The sequence below is a fragment of the Lissotriton vulgaris genome, chromosome 7, assembly GCF_964263255.1.
Source record: "Lissotriton vulgaris chromosome 7, aLisVul1.2, whole genome shotgun sequence".
Classification (NCBI taxonomy): domain Eukaryota; kingdom Metazoa; phylum Chordata; class Amphibia; order Caudata; family Salamandridae; genus Lissotriton; species Lissotriton vulgaris.
In genome coordinates, this window is record NC_141695.1 from 131802913 (window position 1) to 131822397 (window position 19485).

Consider the following 19485-nt stretch of genomic DNA (forward strand, 5'->3'; position numbering starts at 1 on the left):
AAAGAATTGATCCAGCGGGCCAGAGGAAATTCTGTCTCGTAAGCACATCTCTACACAACGATACTCACCATTATTCACAATTTCAACACTATGCCCATAAATGACTGAGACATGAATTGACCAACTGAATCATGTGACCTAATTAATCAAACACGCTTTTGTTCCCAGAAGATAAAGTAAATAAATCATCATAAAACGTCTCGCAACCTCGTGCCATTTTATTATGCCCTAACAGTCACACCTGCATGTCATTGCATTTTATTGCCTAACAGGTAAGCATATGCTATGGAGATCAAATGAACACGGGCCAGATATTGTACAAACATAAGCAAAATCACCAAGAGCAGAACAATATTTTTCCCTTTATCTGTACATACTTCAAACAACACGTATATATAGAAAGCACTTTTAAATGTGTTCTAGAGCAGATCCATGACTAATACTTAAAGTAAACAAATACAGAAATGGCATGTTACAAATGAATAAATATGATTTTGTTTTCTGTTCTATTTGGTTCACGTCCAAGCATTCGCTGACTTTTGAAACAACAAGTACACTTCTCTTAGAAAAGTGTCAACACTAGGCAGAGTACTTGACTAACCTAACTGCTGCCATTGCAGCTGATCCAGCGGGCCAGAGGAAATTCTGTCTCGTAAGGACATCTCTACACCACGATACTCACCATTATTCACAATTTCAACACTAGGCCCATAAATGACTGAGACATGAATTGACCAACTGAATCATGTGACCTAATTAATCAAACTACTTAAATGAACATTTAATTAAGACAAAACCTAGGCAATGGATTAACTGATGGTAACTTTTAATACGAAATAACTAAGACCATCTTGTCATTTCAAAATCTATTTATTATATTTATTTATCAAGGAAAGAACATTATTCAAAGTATTAATTCTTTAATTTGCATTTAACAAGCATCATTTTATTTAGTAAGGCACATTAGACTGTCAGTTCAAATCAAATTAGCACGAGAAATGTTTAAGCAAATTGAATCTCATTCCCTAAACCCTATTTCCCTGACTTAACTAAATGAAACCTAAGGGGAAAATGTAAAGTTCAAAGTTGTCTTACGTGAGTCAGAAGTCCGACAGCATCTCACAAGTACAGGAACGAGCCAACAATGCTCCTCCCAAGGGACTACGTTTTATACCTTTTCTCTATCTAATACTAGCTAAAAGAATACAAATAACAGACCATCTTGCAAAATGATTGGTCGTCAAGCGTCAGTCCATGAAGTCATCGCCTTCTCATTCAAAATCATATTTTTTAAAAGAGGCCTTGTCCATTGTCTACGTGTGACACTAGCTCTTCCGAAGAGCTTTGCAACATTTTATTAAATAGCAGTTCGTTGCTTCCTCAGCTCAAGCTTTTCCGCTGCTATGTCCTGTCCTTGGCAATGAAAGTTATACAATGCTAGGCACATCCTGCACAGTTCTGTTTCAACGTATTTGTTCTTCGAAGATTATGAACACAACGCTTTTCATTCATTCTTTGCTGTGCATGGCCCATCTCGACAGGACATCCATTTTAGAACAGGCCACAGGCCTCTTTTACAGAGACTCTAATATGCAAGGAAACACAAGACATCAATTAATTTGAGGAATGATAATTATTCTGTTACCCACCACTTCACTAATGTTAACCCATTAGTCTATGTTACCTAGCTTTAAGCACAAGAAATGAACAAAACTCTGTCACATAAAAGACACAACAAGAACGAGAGCACATTTAAAAATAAGCACATGCTATTATTTTAATCAGCCGCAGTTAATGTTGACAAAACAAAAAGACAAAGTTAATATATTATTCCAACGTACTGACAAATGCAACAAGAGCACATATAATTAATCCTGCGTGTTTATGAAGGTGCACATTATTCTAGGTTGAATTAATACAAAAACATGCAACACTCATTAATATTATTATTTCATTATAGAAGTTGAAATCTGCGAACAAAAATACAATTAATTCTAAAAGTTCGCTTCATCACAGCGCTTAGGCATGTGTGAGCAGAGCGCTTTCCCAGCTAGCTTTATTTCCACAGAGCTGTGATATGTCTTTAGTATTTTTTCTGTGGAAAGGGGCCGATGGACTATAGCTGAAGTTTAAAGCTGGGTCACACAGAGGTCTCCTACAGAGTGTCCCACTCTGGCTGGTGGCTGTTTTTGATGAATAGAAAAGGCCTGCTATCAAGATACCCTTCCAAAGCAGTATTTAATTATTTATATTGAGTTTAAATGTGCAGCAACAGCAGTGGTGTAACACAGCCCCTTGCAGCACCCATGGTGCGGGGGCCCCCAAGCTTCAGGGGGCCCCCTTCAGCACAGTACAGCTCCTGATACATTGCAGGGGGGCCCCCTCAAATTTCGTTACACCAGTGGCAGGGGCGTAACACAGGCCCCCGCATCCCCAAAGGTGCGGGGACGCGGAGCTCTAGGGGGCCCCCTCAGCACAGTACTCCAGCCTGAGCGCTCCGGGTTAAATCCAGAGAAGGGCCCCTCCTGGTACATTGCAGGGGGGCCACTTAAACGTTTGAAATGCCTTTGGCCTGGTACGGAGCTCCTTAATTTGCTTATGCCATGGCCACCATCCAGGCCACGCCCCCATTATTCGATATGTTTAATGACAATGCTTTTGAGAGCAAACTATTTCCCATGTGTTTCTATACATATGATACATTATGATTTTTGTTACTACAATTCCCATAATGCATTTGCAAGTTAAAGCATCAATTCAAATAAAGTGACTTTTTTGATATACAATAATGTAAGATCTGTATTTCTTATACTATCATGATTTAATGAAAATCTTATTTAATCTTACCTTTCAAACTAGATTTTGAATTTGAGGTATCTAGGTTATAAACCCCAACAACACTCTCCGGCTGAATTGTTGCCTCAATCATGTGTGTTGGTGGTGGCTGCTGAGATGCTCCCCCACCTGTCCCACATGCCTCTGCCAAGCGACTTGCTACCTTCTCTTTTGTACATGATCTTAAGTTGTGACACATTTTCCTAATTTCTGGGATGGTATGTTATGTCACTTCAACTGAATTGATTTTCTCCAAGATGTCACTCCAGATTTTAGTTTTCGGGCTTTCTTGCACAGTGAAAGAGGTCTTACAAACAGCTCCTCATTATGGGCAACACTCTCCTTGATGAGGACCTCTAGCTCCTCTGGAAACCTCAGCTTCTGCTATCTAGCAGAAAGATGTTTATCTGCCTCTTTCCTGGAATAATTGTAGTTGTTTGCAGCCAAACATTCCCACAAAGGTCCGCAGATAAACTCCTGCAACAAAACTCACTTCCTCGGTTACAAAACATTAGAAGGGGCATGCATTTGAACACTTTCTCATAGTGATGTCATCATTCTGTTCCCAAAAAGCGACTGTACCTATCCCTGATTTCCTAAAACCAAATGGAAAATGTTGTGATTCATATTAGGGAATTGCAAAATAGCAAATATGATTCTTACAGATTCGTAAATTGTAGAAAGTGAACCTAGCAATTTTCTAATAGTGATTCAGACGGAATCACTATTTGGAAATCGCTAAGCCAAATGTACGTACATCTCGTCCAGAGTTATCGGAGTAGTAAGTTTGCCAGTAGTCTTCCTACAGAACAAAATAAGCCTTTTCCATCTAGAAATCTAGCATCTACAACAAGGTTTGTGTATCCATCTGGACTACCCAACGCTACTCCAATTTAGCAAAGTATTGAAGAATCGCCTCTTTAAATAACATTACATCATGATACAGTAACAGTCCATGTTGCATTTACCTTGCAAATCATTTGCTGACCGTATCCTTGCCTTTGACTATGTACTGTGTTCCACAGCCTTTTGGCAAGGTTCACCCAATACAAATTCTGTGTACATACACACATAGGGCCCGATTCACAGAACTAACTTAAGACAAAAGCCTAAACTTACTAATTTTGGTATTCACAGAAGTTAGGATTTTGTCTTAAGTTTGTCTTAAGACAGACTTAACACAGACTTAAGTTAGGATGTTGTCTTAAGTCTGTCTTAAGACAAACTTAAGACAAAATCCTAACTTCTGTGAATACCAAAAGTAGTAAGTTTAGGATTTTGTCTGAAGTTAGTTCTGTGAATCGGGCCCATACATTCCTGGTGCAGGCTCATAGGAGAGGTTTATACTTACCTTCTGCCCCTGCTTCAAGAAAGTTTGTCAGCTGTCTTCTCCATATGCAACTACCTCAGAGCCCAAGGAGGTGATTTACAGGCTTTGGGACCCCCTTGAAGACCTTGAGCAGGACAAAGACCTTGGAATCCAAACCCAACAGTCTGGGAGGTCCCTGGACCAGAATACTGACGGACAAGGAACTAGACTCGCCGGGCCTGGCCATGTTGTTGTTACATCTCATAATTAAGAAAGGTTTTTTTTTACTTTTTTGGCTGTTGCAGTTACTTGCTGCCTATCCTATGCACAAGTTGTCTGCTGTGGCGGAAGCAAAATTGCATTTTAAAAAGGAATACAGTGAAATCAGAGACATTTTGAAGACTATGTTTGGACTCAGATGTCATTTATTCAGTAACATTGTAGCAAATAAAATATTACACTTTTCAAACCCACAACACTGTAGTACATTGGAGCGGAGTATAATTTGGCCATATCTATTGTTAAGAGCTAATATTTTAAGTACACCACACATTATGTTGATAATTGTTGTGAAAAGTGGGCAACAAACGTCATCTGAGTTTTTCAAGCTAAGCTGTAGATTACAAATAGCCAACGAAACATGATCACTTGTATCAGGTATGTAACTAGATATGTAGTATTAGATACAATCAGGAGTATTGATGATATGAGCAGACACTGTGGTGCTGAAAGTTTAAATAGCTATGCTGCCACTGGAAAATGTTTGTATAAAACCACTAGTAATATTTATAAAACAATCAACAATCTGATAGCAAAAAATAAACAACAGAACATCAATACAAAAAAAGAGCGCCGGTATTAGATATGTGCTGTCATGCAAAAAGCACAGTAAAGTCAGGACTGGTATGGTTAGTTTTGGGGGGGCGCAGAGTGTAACTGCGTAAGTAAAGTTCTGCAAAAGGTACAGACGTCGCTACTTTATGAACCTGCAAAAGATTACATCTATGCACAAATTCGCCAAACAACCTTTACAACAAAAATTTTACAACACACTACCATTACGACGCAACCACTACAACGCAAACCATTACAACGCATTGCGCTGGGGGGCGCTCTAGGATAGGGAATAGATTTAATTTACTATCCAACACCTTCCCTACTATCCATGGGGACTGGAGTTGGAATAGTAAGTTAAACTATTCACTATCCAGCACCCCAAAGCGCTATGCGTTATAATGGTATGCGTTGTAAAAACTGCGTTGTAACGGCATGCGTGGTAAAAGCATGCGTTGTAACGTCATACATCCATTAAAAACATTCTGCCTTGCAAAGACTGCCCTACATAATCTGCCAGGCCTATTGACTTTTCTAATGCTTGTTTGGTACTACAATCTCTTGTTCCATTAAAGACCAGAGCAGCAAACTATATGAGGGTGTTGGGGGAAGACAAGTGTACGTGTACGGGGTAAAAACAAGGAAACAAACAGAATACAAAATCAAAGGGTAGAGTTGGTAGCAGGAAGAAATGTTGGCAGGAAGCCAGAGAAACAATGTGTTCAGTCACTGGGGCAGGTGGCGGAACAAAACAGAGGAATTCAGTGGTATCCTCCGGAAAAAGAAACACAATTTAAAAAGAATAAAGCTTATATAGGGTAGAGGTGATGCTACCTAACCTATGAAAAAATACAACTTCCTTTTGGAAATGATTTACATCCTGGAGGCTGGACTTAGGTGAAAGTAATTCATTTTTTACAATTTTGAGGGATAAGGTTTCTGAGCATCCGAGATCAAGCCCCCTCATCAGACGTCAGCGTTCACTGACATAGCAAGGGTGATATGGACTCTAATATAAGCTAGTGAAAGTGGTCTCGGTGTCCTCTGATTGGGTAGTACATGATGGCCATCATGAGGTGCAGTGTGTCCCTCACCTACCCGGGCCTCAGCGCTACTGCTGATGCAGGGCTATTACTAGCTATGCCCATCACTGTAAATCTTGCTAATTCACTTTAAGCTTGAGCTTCCGAATAATCAACAGTTCTTTAAGGTATCTGCGTTTATGCGGTGGAGATTAAAAGAAGTCTTTCAGCAGAACAACTCCAACAAGGACAGGGAGGAAGTAGCCATGTTGAAGAAGGATGGCTTCACTGCTGCACTGAATTTTCCCCATTATGGGCACGCCTGCAAAAATGCTAGAATCTTGATCTGCGATACACAAATTTTCAGTTGCACATCCACTCATGGCAATGGAGTACACACCAACATCTGAAAGGAGAAAATAACATGGAATTATATTTGCTGCGTATGATCCTGTATGTACAACCTGTAATTCTAATATCTTGACCTCTGTATCTGAACCCCATTTCATCATATCAATGGCACTCCATGGCATTCTGTTATCTGTACTGAGGAGATTCTGTATTCTTGACCTATTGTGGACCTATTTAGGGGTGGGCAGAACTCGTGGAGTTTTAATCCATAAACTTTCGCAGAGGTACAAAAAATTCTGTCAGATTCCGCAGAGTCCCGCCCACCGCTAATGCTAACGCTGATGTGGAGCTTCTAAGACATGATGCTTTACTAGTTCATTAATGTCCCTCTAAAACTTCATGATGTACTCACCCCTAGGTTGAGAGGAAGAGGAGACCTAATGTCACAAAGTAATAGGCTAATCTATTCTACTATGACTCAAGCTGTTCCTTCTCCACTGGCTCCCTGGAATACAATTATCAATTAGACATTCCCAGATGTGAGCGGATGAGGGCTGGTCACATTGGTTTCTGTGACTGGAGTGCCAGCTCGGTGCTCAACTTCTCTCACTTTTTATGTTTACAGTGTATTTATTATCCAAGTAGCTGGCAGCTTGAAATAGGTAATTGCACAATGCTCATCAACAAGTGAAATTATAAACTTCAATTTTTCAGATGTCAACATTAACAAGCGCACAACTGCAGAGAATGCATAAAATAACCACGCTCTTCTGCAGACATTTTGCTCATGCCGTTAATAATAACAATGTTTTAGCATAAGACAAAAGGCTATGAGCGACCAGACTGTACTCATGACAGCACTTCCAGTAGTGTCCCTAGATTGGTAATGACAGTATTAGAGGTCTCAGTGTAACAGAAACAGCACTGTTAGTGGTTAATAGATAATGAAAAATTGTCTGAAGAGATGTTACATTCTGCCATGCTGCCAGACGATGGGCAAAGGGCTAGGGGTGAGGAGACTGTACCATGGACAGGTTTAGAAATGGAGGAAGGGCTATTCCGGAATTAGTCCAAGATCTGTGCCATCGAAATATTTGATTGGGACTGTCAAACAGCTTGCAAGTGAAGGGCCATAGAAGACAGCGGCCATTGTTGGGAACGTTTTGTTCCAAGCGTCTGTAAGTAGTAAGATCCTAACTTCAGCTCTGGAAAGCCATGTGGCAGCAGCGCAACCTAACCTAGAGGCTGACCTGCGATGTACTGTTGCAGTCCTATCTGTAAGCGTGAGTAATATATATCTCAGGCGCACAGACTACCAATCAAGCACAGCGCACTCCAGACATGTGGGTTCTTGCTGACTGCCGGGGAAGAGTTGGACAAAGACACGTGTTGATACCACAGCGTTATACCACTACAGGATTTTGTGTCTTACACTAAGATTGGTGAAGGCGTATGGAATTATGTAATCGTAGGTCAGTTCAATTAACAATTAGCAGCACCCTCCCACCCCCAGATGACTCCCAGAATATGTTTAAGAGGTGGGATTGGTTGTAATGTAACCCGGAAGTTTCCAAATTACAAACAAATTACATCCGTTGAAAGATCAACAAAAGGCTATGCCGCTTACGGTAAATTCTAGGGGTGGGTGCAAGTAAACTCCCACACCCGGTGGTTGGTGGAGTTTTTACCAGAGTGGTGAAACCCTACAAGCGGAGTTTACCACCAACCCCTAGTCCTATATACAACACATATGAGTCTGTTCTCTACTCTCACTGAGGTCCATTAATCTGCACCTCAAGTTGTCCTGTTATCTGCAACTCGTGTGGGCCCATTATCTGAATCCATTGTGATCCTATTATGTGTACCTCATGTGGCCCTGTTATCTGTACCTCATGTGGTCTCATTGTCTGAATCCCATGTGATCCTATTTTATACACCTCATGTTGTCCTGTCATCAGTTCCTTTCATATTACTGTTCTCTGCATCCTCTGATTTGCACTCCGGTGGTCCAGTTACCTGTACCTCATGCAGTTCTCTTGATCATGCAGTCCTTCTATTTACAGTTATACACCTACTGTCCCGGATCAAACATTAGTTTACATTTACGGGGAGCTGAGGGAGAATATTTTTTCACGGGATATAGTATGCTGTCTCTCAAGTTATTGCATCATAGACATGGGTATCCTATAACCCTTCCTACAGATTCACACTTTTGTACCAGAGTGAAATACATGAAGAGCCCAAGAGAAACCTTTATGTGGGTATCCAATAACCGTTCTTAATGATTCACAGAGTGTTATCAAAGGAAAAAATCAAGGTTTTTCTTGGGTTCTTTATTTCACTCAGATAAAAATTAGTACATCAGAGACAAGTAGGTAACCAAGGCATTTGGCATCAGGAGATGTGAAGTGGCCACTAGACAGCATTCAATAGTGGAGATCAATGGGGCTAGTTGACAACATGAGATCATGTGCAAGAGGAAATGAGGTCCAATGTATACTATGGAGGCGACTCTGAAGTTACTACAATCCACCTGGTAACTGCATGAATCACAGGTTCTTTAAACAGGTTAACTCATAAAGAGACACAGTTTCTAAAGCTGCCCCCAATGCACCACATGAGCTGGAAGTCCTACGTCAATTCCCTAGCAAGAGCCGGAGGTCATCATGTCCGTGTAAAGCAGAAAGTCCTGTGCAAGAGAAGTGCCTAGGCTTTCCACATGAATGGTCTTCCTGGAGCCGGGGATCAATCATAAGAATGGAAAGAAAATCAACATGAAAAACTGATTAGCAACATTGTGGTCTGCTGTTAGTCGAAGGTAAAGATTCAGCAGGGCTTAGACCAGGTGCTCAGGATCATCAGACTGATTTGCAATGAAATCTGGCTAACGATCATTATCTTTTTGTTGTACTACTTTATTCGATATTTACATATCATAAAAGTACAAACAATACAAACATAAAAAAAATATTAAAAATCTACTATTCAATGCATTTCATACCATGATCTAAAAAGATAAATATCAGAATATTTACATTTAAAACAAAGGGTTCAATAATACATTAGCAGGAATCGATGTATACATCAGTTTTACAGCTCATCCTTTCTCTTGTCTTAAGCCAACAGTCTGGCACGGATGAACCACGCACTGGCTAAATATTTAGCGACCCCGCATACAACTAGCATAGATGTAACATCTGACAAGAGCATAGGCAAGGCAGTTCTGGTCTCTCTCACACCCAGCTCTCTACATACCGGTTTTAGCCATTTTGTTCTAGGTCTTTTATAAGCACTGCAAGCGAATAGAAAGTGTAGAAGTGATTCGCTTGTACATGGGCATCCTGGGCAGCTGGTTGAATGGGCATGTGCCCCCCTTCCTTTCCATCCCTCAGTAAAGTTTTTCAGGGGTAGGGTCCCGTATCTCATTTTTAGGAAGCGAGACCTGTCCCTAGGGTTTTGGATAAAATCTAGGAAGGGCTCAAGTTTTTTACTGGGTTTGAATTCCATGAAGTCAGTTGTTAATGCCCCCCCACTTAGCATGTTTTATTTCCTCCTCCTGGACCCAATCCCAATATAATTTTTTGATGATATGCTTGTGGGGAGGGGACTGGATGGTCCAGAATTCTCCCAAACCTAGCTTCAAAACCAGCTGCTTAAGTTTAGTTAACTACGGTATCTTGTTCGCACTGTTCAATGTGATCAGCTCGTCCAAGACCAGCGCATAATTTGCCAGTTCAGGCGTCCTCCGCAGGCGCACCCAGAACAGCAAAGGGCGAAGCCGCAACACATCAGCAGTGGAATGTTTTCCCATATCTAAATAGAGAGGTTTTAGAGGCATGGAGAGGGGGAGAGCAACCAGGCCCCTCACAAACTTGTTCTCTGCCCTTACCAGGTCAGTGGTGTTCTCACCTCCCCACAGCTCTGAACCATAGACTGCTGGAGGCAACAGCCTTGCCCTCATATGCTACCAGAGCAGGGGCTACAAGTCTGCTAGTAGATAGGCGCTGGTTTCTTAGGATCGCTCCTGAGGCTCTTTTGAGGTTTAGGAGCATCTTGGCCACATGGGCTTCCCATTTCATTTGGTTGTTGATCCTAACGCCCAAGTAGTCAAACTCCTCCACCACCTCAAGTGGGTACCCATTTAGTGCTATGTTCAATTTCCTTGCCTTTTTTTGAGCTGACAACACCATCAATTTCCTTTTAGATGTGTTGACAGTGAGCCCCCTCTCATCGCAAAACAGGGTAAATCTATCCAGTAGCGTCTGCAATCCCGAGGGGGTTTTGGACAGAAGGAGGGTGTCGTCTGCATAGAGTAGGGTTTGTGTTTTCTCCCCCGCCAGGACTGGGGCATCCGCAGAGTGCTCCCTCAAATGATCCACCACCCCATTAATAAAGAGGGAGAACAGTGTCAGAGTCATCACACAGCCCTGGCGGACCCCCCTCTGCACAGACACCCTCCCTGTTAATTGCCCTTGGTCTCCCCATCTGATCCTGGCATAATTTCCCTGGTGCATCCTTACAATCAGCTCCAAAAGGAAAGTTGGGAACCCCATGTCAACAAGCACCTTCCACAGCTTTTCACGTGGGACTATGTCGAATGCCGTTTTTAAATCGATGAAAGCCAGGTATAGGCTGCCCTTGGAAACAGACACCGTCTTCCAATATACAGCACAAAACCTAAAGACCTGGTCAATTGTTCCCATGTTCAGTCTAAAACCGGCCTGAAAATGGGAAAGTATCCTACCTTCCTCAGCCCAGGCTCCTATTCTTGTGACAATGACCCTGCCAACTACTTTCTGAATTACATCGATTAGACTTATTGGTCTATAGTTGGCAGGGTGCTCCCTGTTGCCCTTCTTGAATATGGTCACTGCCTCCGCGCCCTTCCACGACACTGGGATAGGATATCCCTGGAGTAACAAATTCATTAGGAGGGCGATGAAGTCCGACCATAATTCAGGTGCATGCAGGAGTAGGTCGCCAGGTAGCACGTCCGGGACAGCTGCTTTGCCCGGGGAAATGTTTAAGATGGCCTCTTGTAGGATATACTAGAGGGCTCTAGTGTAAGGGTGTTTGTTGGCGGTGTGCCTTGCCCTAAGGGTTCTGCCTCACAATACAATTTTGCGAAGTGCAACGATCAGCATTGCTCACCTCATATGGAGAATTATGTGGCAGGCTATAGACTTGAGATATAAGTGCACACAACAAGTTAGACGTGTAGGCCTGAGGGAAACATCCATTACAACGCGGATGTTTCAACGCGGAGCTGTTACGACGCGTCCGTAACAACGCAAGTCGTTACCACGACTTGCGCTGGAGGGCGCTAGAAGATTAAAAATAGTAAATTTACTATTCCAACACCTTCCCTAGTGTCCACGGGGACTGGTGTTAGAATAGTAAATTATACTATTCGATATCCGCGCCCCCAACGCAAGTCGTGGTAACGACTTGCGTTGTAAGGGTCGCGTTGTAACAGCACGCGTTGTGACGGTACGCATTGTACCGTCACCCATCCAGGCCTGAGCTTTATGTGCACATAGTGTGAACCTGCCCTGCCATATAACCTTGGGGAAAGGTATATATTGGTAAGAGATGTAATGACTGCCACATGCAAACAATGGCACAGCAATCTTAGCTCCAGTGTTTAGCAATGGCCTTCATACGACCACTCAACGCATAATTAACTGACAGGGTTTGATGCACAGATCTCGGCGGGATCAAGAATGCTCCTCAATGAACTTCGTACTAATGACTTGTTGCACCTGTTTGGAAGCGTATATGTTCAAAAGAGTTTACCTAGGAGTGACATAGGTCCGACTAGAAGCAGGAACTCACTGGAATGCACTGACTACAGGCAGCCAGGCTAATCACTCTATATTGGATCCTTGTAGCGGGATATTAATACCTCCAACCTGACACTGGCTTTCAATAAATGCCAGTTGCGCCCAGTCCTAAAGGTCACCCCGAAAATTATTTGTATTTATTGTTTATCAGTCCACCCCATTTGTGATTAATTTAATAATGAGTACAAAAGAAAGAAAAATGTGTGAAAGGTCAGAAAGTGCATCACGTAAGCGAAACCAAGGGAGCTGCTGGTAGGTACACACCAGTTCTCATGTTTTTCACCATCAGTGACTTTCTTGACCATGAAAAAGTTAAATCCAGGGTTTAATATATAATAAAGAGTGAAGAAAAAGAAAGATATGTGAAAAATTACACAAGAAGTGCTAGTGTTAAACTAGACCCCGTGGTATGGAGCACACTCTTGAAGTAGAGTGTGACCGTATGGGACGCAGAAATGTAGTAGAACCAGACTCTCATCTGAACATGGTATGGGTGTGCATGCAGACAGAATGGGCAGTGGGAGAGCCTTTATGTTTTACTCTACAAGAGATAAATACGGGCTGAGTCTGTTGGCGGATTCGAAGGGCGGTGAGAGAGCCCAGCTTTGACTCTGCACTAACGAAAATAAGATGAGTGGGTGATTATGGGGAAACGTGTCATGGCTGTCCTCATGCAAATAGAGGAGAGCGGATGCGTGTTAGCGTTTATCGCTTGACCTACAAACCGGTCAATACAAAAATGCAAACAGAGGGGAGCGAATGCGTGTTAGCGTTCATTGCTTCACTTACAAACTGGCCCATACAAATATCCGTACCTGAATGTCAGTATTTACGTACAGATTTGAACCCTTTTTACTTGAGGATTTTACTTGAGGATGTAACTAGTAAGATACTTATGTGCATATAACCACAGGTTTACGGGCGGCAACTGCATGTGCCTGCAGGGGATGTGCAACTTACGAGTGAACGACAGTCCCTAGAAGGTGGGATGCCGGTATGAATTTTGAGGGCAACCACCTGGTGAATATATTATGACTCTCATGCTATGTATGTTACCTTTCGCATCAGTAAGCCAATTGGCTTTTTGAAAGATGTCCTGACTGGTTGGTACCATTTGTCTGTTCTTTTGTTTATCAGTCTCCCTTGGCTTAGGTCGCAAGTCCAGTGAGGTGAAGATTGGCCTGAGTCCTGATGAAACTGCTGTAAAGTATTTTCGGCCATGAAACATGTTGGCTTAACCTAAAGTGGTCTGAAACATGTGTTTGTTTTTAATCTTAAGTCAGCTCACAACAATTAATAAAAATTGGAGCATGGGCATGTGAGTCTTAACTAATTTTTAGTTTGGAGAAACGTAGTTATTCTCTCTCGTACCACAGGGTCTAGCTTGACACTAGTACTTCTTGTGCAATTTTTCAAATATCTTTCTTTTTCTTCATTCTTTATTATATATTAAACACTGGATTTATCTTTTTCATGGTCAAGAAAGTCCCTGATGATGAAAAAGGTGAGCAAGCTGGTGAGTACCTACCAGCAGATCCTTTGGTGACGCTTATGTGAGATATTTTCTGACCTTTCACACATTTTTCTTTCCTTTGTACATATTATTAAATGGGGGTACAAATGGGGTGGACTGATAAAGAAAAAATAACTGCCATTTATTGAAAGCCAGTGTCAGGTTGGAGGTATTAGTATCCCGCCACCAGGATCCAAGAAAGTTGTTGTATGTCCACAACAGTCAGGTCTGTTCAGTATATTTTTTGCTTTTGAGTGGAGGGCGACCTGATTGTGTCATTCCCTCTTATTCTCCTTATTCTGGATAATCACTCTAAATCCCTTGGGGTGACAGAGGCCTACTCAGGAGATACAGAGAAACAACAAAAAGTAATGCAATGGTTATAGGCAGCCAAAGTTTAATCTCTCTAAGGCCCACCCAAGAGCAAAGAGAGAAACCTACAAGAACGTAGAATGTAGACAGCCCTGGTAAAAGCCCTTCAGAGTCCCCCTGGAGTAACAAAAGTCTACCCAGTAGTGACCAAGGCACAACTCATGAGTAGCACTATGGAATACATTGAGGACCGTCTGACGAACAAACCACAGGAATTCACTGGCTACCACCAGACAGGTTAGAAGCTCTATAGAGCAGATTGAGGACTGGCAGAGCAATAAAATGCATCCTCTTCAACGTGCGCTCCCTACACAGACATGCCGTAGAGATCTGGGACCTCCGCAACACCCTCTCACCTGATGTCGCCTTCTTCAAGGAAACCTGGACCAATGTCTTCTCCACCCCCGACATCACCACCGCCATTCCTGATAGCTACAAGATCCAGAGAAAGGACAGCCCCAACCACCCAGGAGGCGGACTCACCAATGCACACAAGAGCTCCCTCTGACTCTCCACCTCCACCACAAGCGACTCCTCCACCACCACTGAACACCTTCACTTCCAGATTCAGACCAGCCCTAGAACCACTCTTTGCTGCACCCTTGCCTACAGACCCTCCCTGGACGTTGCGCTTCATTTGACACTACAATTGCTGTCTTCACTGCACACCATCACCTCCATGGACTACATACTCATCGGAAACCTGAAGTTCCACCTCGACAACCTCAACGACCCCAGCTCCACTATCCTCCTGGACAACCACGCCAACATGTGACTGAAACAGCTTGTCAACACCCCCACCCACAAGGCAGAACACACCCTCGAACCCATCGTGGCAGGTGGGAACAACATCCGCATCAGCCACACCACAAAGCCCCTCTTCATGTACCACCACTGAATACACTTCTCTTTCAACACCGCCCCACTCTCAAACCCACTCCTCACCCTCTGTGAAGGAACTGGAGCAAGGTCACAGAGGAGCACTTCAACTCCACCCTCATTCACGACCCCCCACCTCGACTGACGCCAACTCTGCTGCCAAGGAACAACACTGCTGGATCACCAACTGCACGGACAAGCTCACACCCCTCCGCACCACGGACAGACACCTGTTGAAGGCCACCTGGTTTACCATCGTCCTCCAAGAAGCCAGACTCTCCTGCAGACGTCTCAAAAAATGATGGAGAAACAGCAAAACCATGGAAGACGTAACCACTTACAAGAAAGCCATGGCAGAATACCACCAACGCATAAGATCCACAAAGAAGTCTTTTATCCGGAACAAAATCATCACCAACTACAGCAACTCTAAGGAACGATTCAACATCATCCAACAATTCACCAAACCACTGCGAAGCCATGAATGTCGCCGCCTCCCAGAACCTCTACAACAAGTTCGGCTCCTACTTCCACCTGAAAATCAAGGCCCTCTAAGACAACTTCAGCGAGCAGACTCCAGAAACCACCCTTTCCTCTCTCAACGACAGCCAGCCCTCCATTACCACCGAAGATACCACCACAACCATGAAAAAAACTCACTCAGGACCCCCTACAGACCACTGCCCTCTGCACATCTTCCAGAGAGCCGCTTCCGCCATAGCACCCTAGCTACAATGAACCATCAACGCCTCCTTCGAATCCGGCACTTTCCTCGGTCTGGAAGCGTGCAGGACTCAAGCTCCTCCTCAAGAAACCCTCCGCAGACCCCGACGGACCTGAAGAACTACCGACCCATATCTCTCCTTCCCTTCACTTCCAAAGTCACTGAGAAGATCACCAACGCTCAGCTGACAAACTTCATCGAAGAGAACCACATCCTTGACTCCTCCCAATCTGGATTCGGCAGTAACAACAGCACCACGACCGCCCTTCTCGCTGCCACAGATGACATCTGCACGCTCCCCGACCAAGGCCACACCACAGCCCTCATCCTAGTCGACCTCTCTGTAGCCTTCAACACCTTCTTTCATTGCACTCTCGCAGCCAGACTCCACGACACCGGAATACGGGGAACCGCCCTCGACTGGCTCCGCTCCTTCCTCATTGGCAGAACCCAAAGGATCAGACTCCCGCCTTTCCTCACCGAACCCACAGAGATCAACTGCTGAGTACCACAAGGTTCATCACTCAGTCCCACGCTCTTCAACATCTACATAGCCCCCCTCGTCGCCATCGTCAGACAGCATGGACTCAGCAATGTATCCTACGCCGACTACACCCAGCTCATCCTCTCCCTCATGAAGTACCCCGAAACCATCAGCTTCCAAGAAGGAATAAAAGATGTTTCAGCTTGAAAGAGCAGCAGTTGTCTGAAATTCAACTCGGAGAAGACAGAAGTCCTTGTCCTTGGACCCACCCCCTCAGCTTGGCACAGAGGAACAAACCACAGGAATACATTGTTCACAACCGGACAGGGAAGGAGCACAATAGAGTACATTGAGAATCGTCAGAGGAAGAAACTGCAAGAATGTCCTGTTTACTACCGGACAGAGTAGAAGCTCTATAAAGCACATTGAGGAGTGTCAGGAGAACAAACCACAGGAATGCACTGGTTATCACCAGACAGGGTAGAAGCTCTATAGAGTAGATTGAGGAGCAACAGAGGAACAAACAGCAAGAATGCACTGGTTACTTCCAGACTGGGTTGAAGCTCTACAGAGTACATTGAGGAGCCTCAGAGGAACAAACCACATGCTTTGGTTACAACCTGACAGAGGTTGCACTGGCTGCCACCAGTCAGGGTGGAAGCTCTATAGAGTATATTGAGGAGTGCCAAAGGAACAAACCACAGGAATGCATTGGTTACCATGGGGCAGAGTAGAAGCTCAATAGCAGCAGCGGCCCTGCAGGTAAGAGCGGTGGGGCCAGGTTTGGGGGGGGGATTCAACAGAAGATCATGAGGGAAATTTAAATAAATAATTGATTTTCCCTTGTTGTTGTCTGTCGAAATCCCCACCCACCTGTCCCCGCAGGCCAACCACTCTTACCTGCACAGGCCGCTGCTGCGTTACAGTGTACAGTGAGGTGTGCTAAAGGAACTACAGGAATGCACTGGTTACCACCGGACAGGGTAGGAGCTCTATAGAGTTTATTGAGGAGCGGCAGAGGAACAACCTATTTTCCTCTGTGCTGAAAACTCATTTCTTCTCATATTGGGTACTTTTGACCTTTATTTCACCACGTTGATTCTTTTATTTTGCTCTCTGCTGACTGACTGATTTTTTCGTTGTTACCAACTTTGAGATTCTCCTCATAACTTTCCTGAAAGACTTCTTTTTGTACGTCTCTTCATGGCTACATCTCGAAATCCTTGAGGCACCTCTCTTTCCTCTAAACAAGCTGGTTTGGAAGACTTTAATCCGTTCAATATTCTTCAGGAGACTGTGGATGATTCCACCACAGATTCCCCAGTGTCTAAGGGTTCTGCATCTTCCTCTAGTTCTCGCACCAGCTCGAAACAAAATGCTAAAGCACTCTCGACGTCAACGAATGCATCTGGCAAAAGAGTGAAAGTTAACCTGCCATCCCCCACTAATTCCTCTTCCTCAATATCAATGGAGCTCCTTCTTGAGGAAATTTGTGCCCTTAAGCCACATATGGAAGAGACAAATCCCCGCCTACAAAATTTGGAGTCCTCATGGTCCCTTACTGAACAACGAGTTGGGGATTTGGAAAATCGTATGGACTCAGTTCAAGGACTTGTTACCCAGGTCCCTCATATGTCTAAGGAGATATCTCAGCTTAAACAGCAGATTGAGCAATTGGAAAACCGTAATAGGCGCAACAACCTGCGTATTTATGGTCTGGTTGAAGGTCTTGAAGGTCCGAACCCAATATCCTTTTTTCAGTCCTTCTTGCCAACTCATTTGGGTCTTCCTGATACTCCTCCTTTGAATATTCAACGTGCTCATCATCTTGGTTCAGCTTCTCCATCAGCTTCAGCATCTTCGAAACCCAGAGGTGTTATTCTTTATTTTTTGGAATACACGGAGTTACTCAAAGTATTACATGCTGCGAAACAACGTGAAAACTGACTTGGAAGAGGTCTACTCTCTTTTTTGCCCAAGACTACGCTAAAGTCACTGCAGATCGTCGAAAAAAGTTTTGGGACATGAGGCCTGCTCTGCGCAGTTTGAATGCTAGATATGGCTTGTTCCATCCTTGCCTCTTCAGAGTGACTTATAATATTAAGACGACCACTTACGAAGACCCTGCTCTTTTTCAGAAATTTTTGGACAATTGCAATGGAGAATCCATGGAAGTTCCTCGACCATGAAGACTTATTTTTCTTCACTAACAATTTTCGTCATGTTTTATCATTGTTTCTCTCTCTCTGTTGTATTGTGTGGTGATTTTTATACTGTTCGTTGTTGATTTTTCTTGTCTTTCTCTGCAGTACGTGTTTTAATATTCAACTTGTTCTTTTTTCCTCACATTTCTCTTTTTCAGGTACGATGTATTGTGGTCCCTCCTCAATTTCTACCGCACTTGTTTCTCCTGGCAGTTATCCGTTTCCTCATGATCCCGTTTTGGAGTCTCCTGTTCAGCGTTCCGTTTCCCTTATGTGGTTCCACCACCCCTGTTCTCTCCGTTTCCTTGTGGTATGTCTTTTGTTACATCATTTATTCTTCACGTATGTTCTATTTTCTCTTTGTGTATTTTCTTTTCCTTCGCCTGTTCTTCTGTATTCTTCTCCTATCTCCTTTCTCTATTTCTCTCCTCTTTTCTTCGGTTTTCCTCTCTTATCACTTTTCTTCCTATGCAGACTTTTCTCATTTTTCTCCTCAGTTTATTCTTTCCTTTATGTTTACAATCTTTTCTTATCTCTTTTGCTTATATTATCTTCATTTATTGTGGTTAAATTGTTATTATATGCTTACGTTCTTACTTCATTGTTTTTGCATTTTGAATATGTTTCATATTTTATTTTAAATGTCGATTAATATAGTTACGTGGAATGTTAGAGGTTTTGGGTCTCCTATTAAGAGACAACATGTTTTGTCCCATTTAGCTCATTTGAAAGCAGATATAGCTTTATTACAAGAAATTCATGTTAAAGATGTTGAAATTCCTAAATTGCGTCGTAATTGGGTGGGCCATGTTTTTGCTTCTCCTGGTTCGGGTAAACGTAATGGGATTGCAGTTTTATGTCATAAACGTTTGAATGTTCAACTGATTTCCCAAAATTCAGATACTGAAGGCCGGTGGGTGGTTGTATCTTTGGAGAAGTGTGGCTCAGGGGTTAGAGGCGGCAGACCCGGAAGCTGAGATCGGCCCTGGACCAGGGTTCAATTCCCCGCCTCGACGGGGCTTGGGCTCAATAATTCCACGGACTCGATAATTCTCGCTCCGGTGCCTACTCGACTCACGGGTTCACACTCTGCGACTCTGGGCAATAGCTTGCTT

General features: G+C 43.4%; 1 long non-coding RNA gene across 1 annotated transcript in view; it reads right to left on the reverse strand.

Moving 5' to 3' along the window:
* Nucleotides 1-4551: 4551 nt before the first annotated feature.
* The window catches only part of LOC147700994 (uncharacterized), a 78217-nt gene continuing 63283 nt past the window's right edge, over nt 4552-19485 (reverse strand). Inside the window, exon 3 of the long non-coding RNA XR_015297422.1 lies at nt 4552-6406. This is a non-coding gene — a long non-coding RNA (uncharacterized LOC147700994). The remainder of the gene's footprint in view (nt 6407-19485) is intronic.